General features: G+C 40.0%; 1 protein-coding gene across 3 annotated transcripts in view; it reads left to right on the top strand.

Annotated features, from left to right (window-relative positions):
• Ccdc148 (coiled-coil domain containing 148) overlaps positions 1-15,013 on the top strand; it is a 261,767-nt gene that overhangs the window by 207,919 nt on the left and 38,835 nt on the right. The gene's annotated exons all lie outside the window — the stretch shown is intronic.

Below are 15,013 nucleotides of genomic sequence, written 5' to 3'. Positions count from 1 at the left end.
TAGATTCCTGAATGAACTTAAAGAGGATGGGAAGAAAGTCTTGATTGAAGCCCAAGGAAACAAAACACAAAGAACAGCTGAATGAAATAAAGAGGGCAATTCAGGATATGAAAATAAAATCTGAAAGAGAGACAGAAACGCTAAGGGAAACCCAAAGTGAAATACAGCTGGAAATGAAAAATTCAACAAGTCTAATAAAAAGATGAGTGGAAACATCAGAGGACAGCCTCACCACTAGAATGGATCCCACGACAAATAGGGCAGTGGTGCCCTAAGACACAATGAAGAGCTGGACCATTCAGTGAAAGAAAATGCATGGACTCTGCAGGTTCTATGAGACACCATGAAAATATCAATGCTATGAAGTTGTATGCATTGAAAAAGGAGAAGAAACCCAGGTCAAAGGCATAGAAAATTAATGTTTTCAACAAAATCATAGGAGAAAATTTCCCAAGTCTAGGGAAAGAGATCTTCATCCAGGTACAAACAGAGAATGCCTAGTAGACAGAATCAGAAAGAAACTCTTCACACAATATTATTAATAAAACAATAAATATACAAAATATCAGGAGAGGATTAAAAGCTATAAGAAGCCCAAGTTGTATGCAAAGGATGGCCCATCTGGATAATAGCTTATTTCTCAGTAGAAACTTTAACTACAATCCAGAAGCTTTTACATTTGGAGAGATGTGCTTCAAATTCTGAAAGACCACAGAGGACATCCCATAGTGCTTCACCTGGCAAACTATCTGTTATAAGTGATGGAGAGTGAAAAAAACTTTAGCTTGATAATCAGGCTAAAGAAATACATAACCACCAAGCCAACTCTATAGAGAATACTAAAAAGGACACTTCAGACTGAAGAGAAAGATGGACATGTATAAGAGGTTATGGGAAAAGACAAATAATACCAGGATAGCTGTTATGCAAAGTAAGCAAATACCACAAATAAAAATGGTATCAATTAATACACAACTCTCAATAATAACTTTGAATAGTAATGTCCTCAATTCTACCATTAAAAGATACAGGCTAGCCTACTGGATTGGGACGCAGAGTCCATCTTTTTGTTGTCCACAAAAATATACTCCTCGCCTTCAAGGATAGACACTAACTTAGAGTGTGAAGATAGAAAAGAACATTGTAAGGAAATAGTGCCATGGTAAGTGTTGCCAGTCTAATAACAGACTTCAGGGGAACAATCACCCAAGTGGACATTACAAATCTAAACATATACATACCAAACTCAAATGTACAATAACACATACTAGTTGGCATTAAATCACAGATTAAACCCAAAACACTAATAGTAGGTGATTTCCATAACCCCGCTTTCACCAGTGCACAGATCATGCAGACAAACAATAAACTGAGAAACGTCAGAGTTAAATGATGTTATAGAGCAAATGAACCTAACAGATAGCTACAGAATATTCTACCCAAACATGAGAATTCTCAGAAGCCCATTGGAGTTTCTCTAAAATAGACCACACACTGGGTCACAAGGCAAATGTCAAATTTGGGAAAATGAAAGAACACTATGAATTACATCTGACTATGGGAGTTGGGAGGATAAAGCCTAAAATCCTTAGCAAAAGAAACTATAGACTCATGAAAAAAAAAACCATAAATGCATGGAGATTAACCAACAACCAACTGTTAAATGCTAAATGGGTTCCTGAACACATGAAGAAAGTAATTTTTTTAAATTTTGGAAGAAAATTAAAATATAACATCCAAAAGCTCTGGAATACAATCAAAGCAGCCCTAAAAGGGGGATTGATAGCCATAGGAGCTCACATCCCAAAGTCAGAAAGAGCTCGGATAACAATGGAGCACTGAAGGAGGGTGGGAACACATAAACAAAGCACATCCCAAAGCAGTAGACTGAATAACCAATATCAGGGTGGGAGTGAATAGGAAATAGAAGCCTTAAGGATCAATGAAACAAAGAGTGGGTACTTTGAGAAGATAAAAGGTTGATAAACCCTTATCCAAAGTAACCAAAAGAGAGAGAAGACCCAAATTAACAAAATTAGAAATAATCAGGAGACATTCCATCAATGCCAATAATATTTAACCACAAGGGCATACTATTTATTTATTTATTTATTTATTTATTTATTTATTTACATAAAAAATGTTGCCCCTCTCCCGGTTACCCCTCACAGAGTTCCCCCTCCGCTTTGCCTCTGAGAGGGCAGCCCCCACCCTGTGGTATCCCCCCACCCTGGTGCATCGAGTTCTGCAGGGTTAGATGCATCCTCTCCTGCTGAGGTCAGACAAGGCAGCCCTCTGCTACATATGTGTCTGGGACCTTGGACCAACCTGTGTATGCTCTTTGGTTGGTGGCTCAGGCTCTGGGAGCTCCCAGGGGTCCAGGTTAGTTAACACTGTTGGTCTTCCGTTAGAGTTGCCATCTCCTTAAGGGCCTTCAATCCTTCCCCTAATTCTCCCTTAGGGGTCCCAAGGGCATACTTTAAACACCTATATCCCACTGAGTTGGAAAACCTAAAAATAAAACAAGAATTTCTGGATGCTGCTGACCCACAAAGTTAAACCAAGATGAGATCAATAATTTACCAGACAAAGGAGGAAATTGAAGTGGTAATTTAAAAGAAAAAAAAAAATCTTTCCGCTAAAAGCAGTCCAGATCCAGATGGATCCATAACAGAATTTTACCACACCTTTAAATAGCTACAACCCATGCTTCCAAATCCTTTTAGGAAGCCAGTATTACCCTTATGCTAAAATCAAGTGAGAACACAACAGCAAAAGAATATATGGACCACATTTCCAATGAACACAGGTTAAAATAATCCCAATAAATACCTGAAAACTGAACTTACACACAAAAACATCTTCATCGTGATCAACTTGACTTTATTCAGGGGATTCAGGAATGATTCAATAGATACAAATCAATAAATAGAATACATACTACAAGTGGATTTAAAGGTAGAAATGATACCATCATCTCAATAGATGCCCAAAAGGCGCTTGACAAAATCCAACATCTTCATGATAAAAGTCCTAGAGAGAGTAGGGTTGAAGAGAACGTAATAAAAGCTATATATGACAAACCAATCATTCTCTTTAGAGAAAACTCTGAAGAAATCCTATTAAAGTCAGGAAGGAGACAGACAGGGCCATCTACTGTTTCCACCCCTATGTAATATAGTGTTCAAAGTCTTAGCTAGAAAAATAAAGCAAAAGAAGAAAATCACAGGGATCCAAATGGGGAAAGAAGTCAGAATGTCCCTGCTCACAGATGGGCTCTACACAGAGAAGACCCAAAGATGGTGCCAGAAAAATCCTAGAACTGAGTCACACCTCATCAAAGCACCAGGGCAAAAACTAGCATGCTGAAATCAATCGACTTTCTGTGTACCAGTGATGAATACACTGAGAGAGAAATTGGGGAAATGGTGCCATTCACAAAAGCCTTTCAAAAGCATACAATGCAATGCAATGCCAAAGCTAAAGACTAATCCAAACATGTATTAAATAGAAGATGCCTTTCGTTTTGTAGGTAACAGAAATGGGCGTCCTTAGCATAGCCATGGATATAAACATCCACCCTTTTATGTTTTAACAAAGCATTCATTCCTCATATTGTCTAATTTCTTTAACTCTACTTTCTAAGCCCCTTCTGTCTCACGTTTTGGCATTTGGCTTCCTAATAGTTTCCCCTCAAATCATCTCTCTCCACCTACGGCTGGAAGATCCTTCCAGCTTCTTTTTTATGTCATCCTTTTTTTCTCTCTCTCTGTGTGGTCTCTGAGTGTACTGTTCCCACACCCTCCCTAAGGAACCTTGTAATCCTCACTACCTCGGTAGTTACTTTTGTTTCTGTGTGGCTGCAGAAGCCCTTTGTTTTTTTCTGTTTTTGTTATTTCTGACAATCTCCCATTTATTCTGTCTTCGGAGCTTCACTAAGGAGTCTCTGTGTTGACTACAGGGAGCAGTAGAAAGCAACGGCACCTAATGGTCACGCCTCTTCTGATACATCCTTAATAACACTACTTCCAGTTGCTGTGAGAGACAGCAGAGTAAACAAAAATTAGACCCTCCTTCCATATAGAAGGCTGTCTGTCCCTTGTCATTATAAATCTTGTAGATGTTTGGGAACATCTTCAATCTCTGACTGGCGAAATGGCTCAGCAGTTAAAGGTACTTGCTGCCAAGCCCGACAACCTGAGTTCAATCCCCAGGACCCACATGGTGGAAGGAGAGAACTGACTCTTCATAAGTTGTCCTCTGATTTCCACACATATGTACATGACCATCTATGCACACAAATAATAACATGTACAATAATAATAATAATACTAATAGTGCAAAATTCAACCCCCTAACATTTCTTGAGCTCCTTTCTCTTATGGTTATCATATGATTTCCTCTCAATATTTTTCAACTACATATTTTATGGCAGTAAATGTAATCTTTAAATTAAATTTATTTTCTATGTGTCTGTATGTGTGCCTGCATGCACAGGTGTGTGGAAGTCACAGGACAATTTGTGGGAGTTAGTTCTCCCCTTCCAACATGTGGGTCCTGGGACTTGTGCTCAGGTCGTCTGGCTTGCTGGCAGGCACCTTCACCCACTGAGCCATCTTCCCAATAAATGTAATTCCGACCTTTTGCTTATTTATTTTCATTACTGTTTCTTATGATTTCTTAAATAGCCCGCCTTTCTCATCTTACCTCCCTGGCAGTAATTTTATGTATTAATTTTTTAACTGTATATTTATAAGGTAATTAAAAGAATTTCCAGAAGCAGGTTTGCTTGGCCAAATAGCTCCTCTGGGTGTCATTGCATAAGCAGGAACTGAAGCTGAGCAAGGCAACAAATGGGGAGTGGGGTTCTAAGAACTTTATCAGTTGAGGCAACTGTCAGCAGAGCAGCGCTTCTTCCATTTGCAACTTAGAATCATCTGGGAGCTCCTGAAAGTCCTTGCCAGACCCAAATCAACTAAATCAACAACGCTTTTTTTCTTTGTGTGTGTGTGTGTGTGTGTGTGTGTGTGTGTGTGTGTGCATTGATGTGTGTGCAGGTAAACAGGCATGAGCATGCGTTCTCATGTAGAGGCCAGTGACAACCTTGATTGTTGTTCTGTCAGGCATTTTATGCATTCTCTCCCTGTCTTTTTTGAGACAGGGTCTCAGTGCCTGAAACACCCCAGTGGGCTAGGCTGACTGGCCAGTGAACCCCAGGGATCTGCCTGTCTCTGTCTTCTTAGCACTGGGATTGTACGTGCACACCATTGTGCCTGGCATTGTTTTTCCATGGATTCTGAGAACTGAACTCAAATCCTCATACTTGCAAGGCAAGCATTTTAGTAACTGAGAACTCTGCAGCCCCAAATCAGTAATTCTGGGAAAAGAATTTGGAGACCAGTACTAGAAAGAAAGCTTGCGGGAGGTATTAGCTACTATTCTATTGCTGCAATAAAACGCCATGACCAAGGCAACTTTAGAAGGGTTTATTTCGATGTATGTTTCAAAAGGTTAGAGTCTATGATGTAGAGCAAAGGCAGCAGGCAGCAGGCTTGAGCACTGGAGCAGAAGTTGGGCATTCATACCCTGAAACTGAAGCAGGAAGCAGAGAGAACAAATTAGAAATGGGGCCAGCCCACCTTCAGTGATTTATTTCTTCCAACAAAACCACACCTCCTAAACCTTCCCAAACAGTGCCATCAACTGGGGACCAAGCATTCAAATGCTACAGACTTTGGAGAACATTCTTCGCCAACCTATCACAGATGGGATTCTGAAGTCAAATAAAAAATTCTGTCCACACTTTTAGTATGGACCCTGAATTTTTGACTGGGTTCTTTTTTAACATTAAAAAAATTTATGTGTGTATATACATACATGTGTACACACGAGTGCAGATGCTGGGGAAGGGACAGAGGAGAACATCAGATTCCCTGAAACTAGAGTTACAAGCAATTGTGAGCCACTGCTGTGCATGCTGGGAACTCTGCAAGAGTGGCAAGTGCTCTTAACCACTAGGCCATTTCTTCAGAGCCTCTATTACAGTGATTCTCAACCCGTGGGTCATGACCCCCACCAGGGTGGTCATGACCATCCACCTGGGTAGCATATCAGATATCCCTCATATCATATTCATATTACCATTTATAACAGTAGCAGAATTACAGTTAGGAAGTAGTAACGAAGTAGTTTTATACTTGTAGGTCACCACCACATGAGAACTGTATAAACCAATCACAGCATTAGAAGGGTGAGAACCACTGTTCTATTGGCTCCTTGAGGAGATCCTGCTTTGTGTATATACTGAAAGGCCAAGAGTGTGTCTTATAGACACTTTCACGAAATATTTTAGGCAAGTTGGGTATATAGATTCACTTTTAACATGTCTTTCATGCTTTTCATTAAGTACCCAAGTGTGTGTGTGTGTGTGTGTGTGTGTGTGTGTGTGTGTGTGTGTGTCTGTCTGTCTGTCTGTCTGTCTGTCTGTTTGTATTTAAAAAGAAAATGGTGCTTTCTATAGTGGGAAAATCAGTAGCCATTCCCTCCCTACCTCCAATAACATTTTGTGTGTGTGTGTGTGTGTGTGTGTGTGTGTGTGTGTGTTGGAACACAGAAGTTCCAGATGCCAGTGACCATGTGGGAAGAGTGACCCCAGCACCAGCTGTAGTTCTAACACTAAATTGGCTTTGCTAATTCAGTGTGTGTTTTGGGGTGCTTGCCAACATCAGGAAATTGACAGCTGTTGCACTTTCTAAGGAAAATGTAGATGTTTCTATATTCTATACTTATTTTTTACAGCGTCTACCTCTTGGCATGTGGTATTAGATGGTCTATGTCTGGACATCCCAAAGAATGTTTAGGAAGGTGACTTAGCTCAAAATTTGACAAATTTGTGTTATGTTTTGGTTTCTCAGCCAGAGATTTTCCCAAATTAGTGGAAATTGTCTTGTTCATTAAATCTCTGTCAAGCAAATCCCCAGTCTAAGTGGATGTGCCAAATGATGGTGACTGGAGATCTCTGGGAACCAGTAAACAAATGCATTTATTAGTCAAGTATTTGCTTTGCCTTTAAAATGAATATCAGAAATGCTTAGCAAATTAGCATTAGTGTAGAAGACTGATACCACTTCTTGGCCTTTTGGTTATTAATTACTTACTGAAGTCCAAAAGAGGCCTCATTGATAGCCAATACTGAAGTAATTTGGAAAAGATGATGGAGGTGATGGTGATAATGGAGGTGATGGTGATGATGGAGGTGGTGGTGATGATGGAGGTGGTGGTGATGATGGAGGTGGTGGTGATGATGGAGGTGGTGGTGGTGGTGGTGGTGGTGGTAGAGGTGGAGGAGGATGTTGTGGCTGTGATACAATTCTTGTACCCTGCTCATCATGATAAGGTCAGCCCTTATGAGCTATGCACAAATGCATTCCAGCAGGGACACAGATTAACTTGGTTTAATTGTAATAGATCCAGAGGGTAGCTTGACTGAGCAAGTTTGATGGACAAAGGGAGACTAAGACATTTATGAACAAAGGAAAGTATTGGCAAGCTAGTGGGAAAATCAAGCATGCTGGGGCCAGCGGGCAGAAGGAGCGCCAGCTGGAAGAGATGGCGCAGCTGAGGGTCATTCTAAAGGTCTGAGACCAGGACTTATTTTGTAATATATGCAAGTCCAGCTGTTCGTCTGTGGTCCCTTTCACACCACAGGCAACCGAAGAGCGTCTTCTGTTTAGTCATCTGTGCTGTTTTTTTACTTTATTGTTTACAACTTTGACCGTTTTAGAAATCACAGCCATTAAAAAGGCAACTGGGCTTCTGCTATGTGACAAGCTGATCTATCTGTTGCAGCAACTTGTTCAGAGCATAAAGTGGAAAATTACCAGGTACATATTTGTTAGGGGGTAGGCAATATCCAGAAGTGCTTTATAATGTGTTTTAATGTAAAAGGAGCATTGCTGTATTTCCTTAACAGGCATTGTTTTTGCTTTGCACGGATGCATCCATGGTATGACCACAGATAGTCTCATTTCAAGTAAGACATTTAAGTGTTGTGTTCTCATCGAGGGTCATTTATTCTAAATTCTCTTACCCATAAATAACAACAAAAAAGTTGAGACGGTGTCTTGTACTATAACCCAGGCTGGCCTCAAACTTGCTGTCCTCCTGCCTCAGCCTCTAAAGTGTTAGGTTAAACAACCACGTACCAGCACGCCTAGCACAAAACATTAAACAGTGTTTTAAATAATTCTTTGAGAATTTCATACAATGTATTTTGATCAGGTTCATTCCTCTTCCCTAACTTCTTCCACCCCACCTCATCCCTACCCACTCAACTTCTTGTTAACCCAACCCCCACTCCCCAACACAGGGAAACCAGCTTATGTTAGCCAACTACTGTGCATGGATTCCACCCTGGAGTGTGGTTGATAATACCAAGTTTCACACTGTTAAAGAAAACCAACTGTCCCATCACCAACCGAATGTCAAATAGCTTCTTAGCTGGGAGTGGGGTAATTACCAACACAAACACTTTTAATTTGGTTCATAATTTGTGATACAGATATTTGAAAGTTTCTTTTTTGTACTGTGCTTATTTTGAAACTGTATTTTTTTCCCTCACTCAACGTTAACACCAATATGGAAGTGTACCCTGATGGCCCTCCCCTTGAAGCAAAGCGCTCCTGTGTCCTCTACAGTATTAAACCCCACCCACAGTATTATGCCATATCCACACAGTATTAAACATTAGAGAAGTGGGGACAACCAGCATATACTTTATTGCTGTTTTTAGCACTGACCCCTTAGCTCAGGAGTGTCACTAACCACATTAGGCAATGAATATATATGGCTTTGGAGGTCGAGACTAGATATTTTACAAAGAGGCATGGCTAGGGGCAGAAACTTAGCAGGTATCGTTAAAGTAAGTGTAAAGAAAGCAGTAGGAAATGGTAATGACAGCTTTCACCAAATGCCACTGCTGTGTGAGAGACAAGTTTACAGAACCAAGCACTTGATGCTTACCATTTAGAACTACCTCTGCCCCGCACCCCCAAACTAATATTAAGAATTAAATGGCCAGTAAAGGGAATGTACTTGCAACCTGGCTTATTTTCTTTGTGTACTTTATTAAGTATTGCATAGAGTCCTAGGGAGCATTCAGTCCAACTTCTTTGTATTAACCAGGGTCCTGTTAAGGAAACAACAAATTATTTCTATTTGAAATTTGTGGTAAAAAAATATTGAATAGACAGCTACCCAGTGAGCTCCCAGATTCATCGGAAGGCTGCAAGCCCAGACTAGAAAGCTGTTGGCAATATAGATTGGGACAATGATTGTAATAACTGAGTTCCCTCTGCACGTGATCCTAGCTGGTCCAGTCACCGATCATGGGATGCTATAGCTTGCCTTCTCTTCAGCTGTCTCCCAACTCTGGGCACATATGCTAACTGTACCTCTTTTGTTCACATTCCTACCATTTGGCCATGCTCAGGGGCTTAACAAACTTCCCAGAGGCACTGCTTCTTTGGGTAATGGGCATCCAAGCTGTGGTGGGTAATATTAATTGTCAACCTGACAGGGTCTAGAATCAACTAGAAGACAAATCTCTGGGCATGTTTTAGGGGAAGTTTCTAGATGTGGTAAGTGAGGAGAAATGGCCCACTGTAAAGCATCAGCCCATGAATTGTACTTCTGGAAAAAGTGAGCCCAACAATAGCATTCTGCCATCTCTGCTGCTTGAGTGTGAGTTTACTGTGACCAGCTGTCTCACACTTCATGGCTTTCCCCCCATCATGATGGACTATACCCTCTAACTGTAAACCAAATAAACACTTCCTCAATGAGTATACATTCCACTCAGCAGGCCATGGAAGATTCTCAAGAACAGACCACATCCTGGGACACAGAAACCAATCTAAACAAATACAGAAGTTTGAAATAACTCCATGCATTATATCTGACCACAATACAATAAAGCTTGAAATCAACCACAAAAGAATCTCCAGAAATTACATTAACTCATTGTGCTAGATAGTTTCATGTCAAGCTGACACAAGCTAAAGTCATCGGAGTGCTGGGAACCTCAGTTATGAAAACGCCTCCATAAGATCTGCTGTAGGCAAGTCTGTGGGACATTTTCTTAAATAGCGAGGGATGGTGGGTGTTCATCCCTGGGCTGGTGGTCCTGGGTTCTATAAGGAAACAAGTTGAGCAAGCCAGAGGGAGCAGTCCCAGAAAGCAGTACCACTTGGTGGCCTCTGAATCAGCACTTGCTTCCAGGTTTCAGTCTGTCTTGAGTTCCTGTCCTGACTTCTTTTGATGATGAACTATGATGTGCCAAGTGTAAAGTGAATAAGTCCTTTCCTCCCCAACTTGCTTCTCCATCATGATATTTCATTGTAGCAATATAAACTCTAGCCAAGATACTCATTGAGATTAAAAACAACAACAACAACAACAACACAAAAACCACATTACTAAATGATGAATGGGTCAAAGAAAAAAATCAAGAAGGACATTTTTTAAAATCCCAAATAGAAATGAAAATGAAAGTATGACACACCAAACCTGGAGACACATGGAAAGTAGTCTGGAGTAGGAAATTTATAGCTCTAAGCATCTACGTTAAAATTCAGAAAGAGCACAGACTTTGTAGATATCGGTTAGGTTCATTTGATGTATGAGGCCGTTTAAATCTGATGTCTCTGTTTAGTTTGTGTATAGATGACCTGCCTGTTGGAGAAATCGGAGTGTTGAAATCACTCGCTGAAACTGATACTGATCTGTGTCTTGAAAGTCCAGTTGCTGGCTTCTAATGAAATTGGGTGCACCAGAGTGTGGTGCTTATTCTATGTTTAGGATAGTAGTGTCTTCTTGGTTAGTTGTTTCCTTGGTCAGAATGAAGCGTCCTTTTTTTATCTCTTCTGATTAATTTTGGTTTGAAGTCTATTTTGTCAGATAATAAGAGAGCAACAACTGTTGTTTCCTAGGTTCATTTGCTTGGGATACTTTTTTTTTCTTTTTAATCTTTTTAGTCTTAAGTTTTTACCTATCTTTGAACATAAGATGAGTTTCTTGTAGACAATAAAAGGATGAATTTTTTTTTAACTCATTGAGCTAACCTGTTTTGGTTGGGAAGTCAAACCTATTGCTATTTAAAATTATTATTGAAAAGTGTATATTTTCTCCCTTCTGTGTAATTATAGTTTCATTTATTTGTTTTCTTTCTATAATTCTTAGCTATTTCTTCTTTGGTGTAAACTGTAGGTTCTAGGGCCAAATAGTGAGTCTACAATCATTTAACAAAAGAAATATCAGACCTTGCAAAGAGGACATGACTGTGCTGCACATCAGAGGGGTTTTATAAACAAACAGAAAAGCTTTGACATGCTCAAGAGAACATTCAGCTCACTCCGAACACTCTAACTCTCAGGCTAATAATCTTAAATTTTTAGTGAATTCTTGCCCAACACTTTAGTTCACCACCTGTAGTGGGAGGTGTTAAAAACGAGACAGTCTTGGTGGCGCAGGCCCCGGGTCCCTGAGACATTGGTGTGGTTGTTGCCTCCGCCCTCCACCAACCTTGGGGTTAGATATCACAATACCCAGTAACCCGATAAAATCAAAACTCTTAATGCTTATAGTTAACCAATCTGATTTATATGTCATCAAATACTCAAATCCCAAGATACACTCGCAATAATTTCAAGGTCAATTGATAATGAGTGGTAAGATGCCAACACAGATTAGACAATTTTTCCCATTTATCCTAACCTTTTGGTTTCAAAGCTTTCTATAGCTGAGTAAAGCCATGCTGGTTTATGTCTGCTTCCATTTTTGCTCCCCCATCTCTCCCTTCCTGTGTGTGTCTCTCTCTCCCACTCTTTGATCTGCCTTCCTTTCCCCTGTCCAATCACAGGCCTCCTGCTGCACTAATATTTTAAAATAGATTGGGCAGAAAAATTTCTGCCACATTAGAGCACTAGGGATACCACTGTGTCCTGTCTGTCTGTCTGCTGTCTGTCTGTCTGCTGTCTGTCTGTCTGTCTGTCTGTCTGTCTGTCTGTCAACTACCACATTGTCCCTGCCGATAATGTTTTGCTTCACCCCAGACATAAAGGGCCAGGGCCAGACTGAAGCTCCAGGAGCCATAAATGCAAACAAACATGTCTTCCTTTAAAGTTGATTGTATCAGGTATGTCATCACAATGACAGATCACTGACTAACATAACTAGGAGGTGTCACCTTGAGTAATATATACCCCCTCCCATGATTGTATGGCTTCTTCAAAGCAAGGTGACCTCTGAGAAGCTCCAAGATACCTCCAGGTTCCATGAGTTCATTTTTATCAGGGATAGTAGGATCTCCGGCTTTTATGATATAGCCTTAGAAACCTCAGTGTGTAACTTCTATTTATCCATCGGCAAAGAAGTTGAAAACCCTATTCAAATATAAGGGAAGGAGATTTTAAGGCAGATTTTCAAAAGGTAGAAGATCAAAGAATTTGAGACCATCTTTAAAAGTCACCACAGTGTTCTTCACCTGTGGGCTCTTAACACACTTTTAAAAATTACTTGTTAAATTTTAACTCCAATAAATTCTGTGACAGTGAATTTGTGTCTTTGTCCCCATTCCTTTCTATCTGGCATGGTATAGGGATCCAATTCTCAATAATTAGTTGTCAAGGAAGAAACTGTATAACCAGGGTATGCTGCTATAGCATAACAGCTGACTTGCTGCTGCCAAATGAAGCGCTCCTGTCTTCATTCTGATTGGATTAGAGGAATAAGAAATCACCCCACACTTGGTTATGTATTTTTGCTATTTACTCTTAACAAAGAATGCCTGTCCAATGCTTGAGCTGAAGCATGAGAGGTTATAGCCTTTAAAAATCATTGGTTTTAATGTCTAAATCCTCTCCACTTCCTCTCCAGTTTATGCCCATCCATCCCAGGCATGTGCACATCTCTCATGGTGAATGTGTTGGGTTTTGGAGCAGTATACCTGCCTCATTTGCATACAGATAACTTTTCTTTCTTTTTTCTTATTTCTCTCTTTGGTAGTGAGCTCAGGTCTGTCTTTTTCTATTGCCTGCTACCAAATAAAACAAATATAGGCCTTCTTTCCACTGGAAACCATTTAAATGCTGAGGGTGGTTATGCCTCCCTCCCTGTATCCATCTCCATCCCTATCGGGCCTCTCTTCTATGAGGATTTCTTACACAGAGTATGCCTTAGCTCACTTGCCATTTATCATGGAGAAAGTTTAGAGGGAAAAACCATCACTGACCGTAGCAGCATACCGTGATGATTCATGTACCTTCATGGCTCAGGATCTTTGGAGGAATATTATTAAAGGATGTCAGTTATTGCAAGTAAAATGTATTAACCAATTTGTATCAGCATGCAACGAACATTTATTTAAATAAGACAAGTTTATATGTAAAAGCGAGTCAGTTTTCTTATATAGAAGTATTAATATTGGCTTAACCTGTCAAGGTAAATGTACAATGAAGTACAAGGTACAAGTCCTGACAGTGGGTGCTGTGGCTTCTCTATAGCTCTGAGTGGTCGGTGGGCTCATAGACCAAGGTTGGTTATTGTCTGCTTCATAACTCCTGTCAATCACACTAAGCAGACTGGGAGATGGCTTCCCTATATAGAAAAACCCATAAGCTTCCTTAAACTGAGAGCTCCAGGATGCAATTCCTACTGTCTACTCAGTGGTTTAAGAGTATAGTGCTGCTCAGATCAGTTACTCCATCCATAGGAGCCTCAACCATTCACGGCAGTCAACAGGGGCATCTGGTATCAACGGCCGGCTGGTTCCCTTGTTCTCTGGTTGGGTTGTATCCTGCCCTCTGCCTGATGTTTGTATTGCTCGTAAGCTAAGAATGATTTTGTTTTTGTTTTGTTTTGTTTTACATTTTTAAATGATTGAAGTTTCTTTTTGTATGAAATTAAGATTTTTGTGTCATAACTCGTTTTATTGGAGCAGAACAAAGCTTAATAATTTGTCTTTAGCTCCTTTTGTGTGTTATAATGGTTGATTTTAATTAATGTCCCAGAGGCTGTATAGCCCACAGGCCTGAGGTGTTTACTATTTGGCCTTTATAGGACAAGTTTACCGATCCTATGGTCGAGTAGAATGACAGAAAAGGCAGGTGCACCATAGTGCTACTTAATGCAAAGTATTCATTTTGTGTCTGCATTCTGAATTTTATTTTGTTTCTGTTTTGTTCTGTGTCATTTTCTTTGGTGTATCTTCTTGCACACAGCACTGGGTTGTGTCAGGACTTCTTCATAGCTACACAACATAGTTTGAGCATTTTCGCCTCAGCTCTCTCCTCTATCAGTCCCCCTTTCTCCGCTAGATAATGTTCACATCTGCTTTCATGTCATACATGCTTTTATATATCTATATAAGATCTAGGAGTCACAAAGGAAAGAGAACATGGTATTTGTCTTTCTGAGATAGAGTTACCTCACATAACATATAACCTCTACTTGCATCCATTTTTCTGCAATTGGCTTAGCATCAGTTTTCTTTATGATCATAAAGAAGTGCATTGTTCATAGGTATACCACGTCTTTTTTGTTCATTCCTCTGTTTGTGGACATGACTTAGAAAGGCTAATTATTCTCTTTTTACTGATATCAAAAATAGATTTTTTTCCATATATATATATATATATATATATATATATATATATATATATATATATCTCCTATGGTTTCCCTCCATCTGCTCTTCCCAGTTCCTCCCCACCTCCCCTCCCATCCAGATCCACTCTTTTCTGTGTCCCATGAGAAAACAAGCAGGTTTCTAAGGGATAGTAATAAAATAAAATATAACATAATAAGATAAAACAAAAACTAGCCCTTTGAAATAGGATACATCAAACAGAAGGACAAGCCCTCCTCCCCCGAAAGACCCAAGAAACAGAGACTATGAAACCCACTGGTTCACATACTCAGGTATCCCATAACAACAGGAGAAAGAGGGGGAGGGGGG

The sequence above is a fragment of the Arvicanthis niloticus genome, chromosome 2, assembly GCF_011762505.2.
Source record: "Arvicanthis niloticus isolate mArvNil1 chromosome 2, mArvNil1.pat.X, whole genome shotgun sequence".
Classification (NCBI taxonomy): domain Eukaryota; kingdom Metazoa; phylum Chordata; class Mammalia; order Rodentia; family Muridae; genus Arvicanthis; species Arvicanthis niloticus.
Note: the sequence above shows the minus strand (reverse complement) of the source record. Positions and strands in the feature narration are given on the sequence as shown.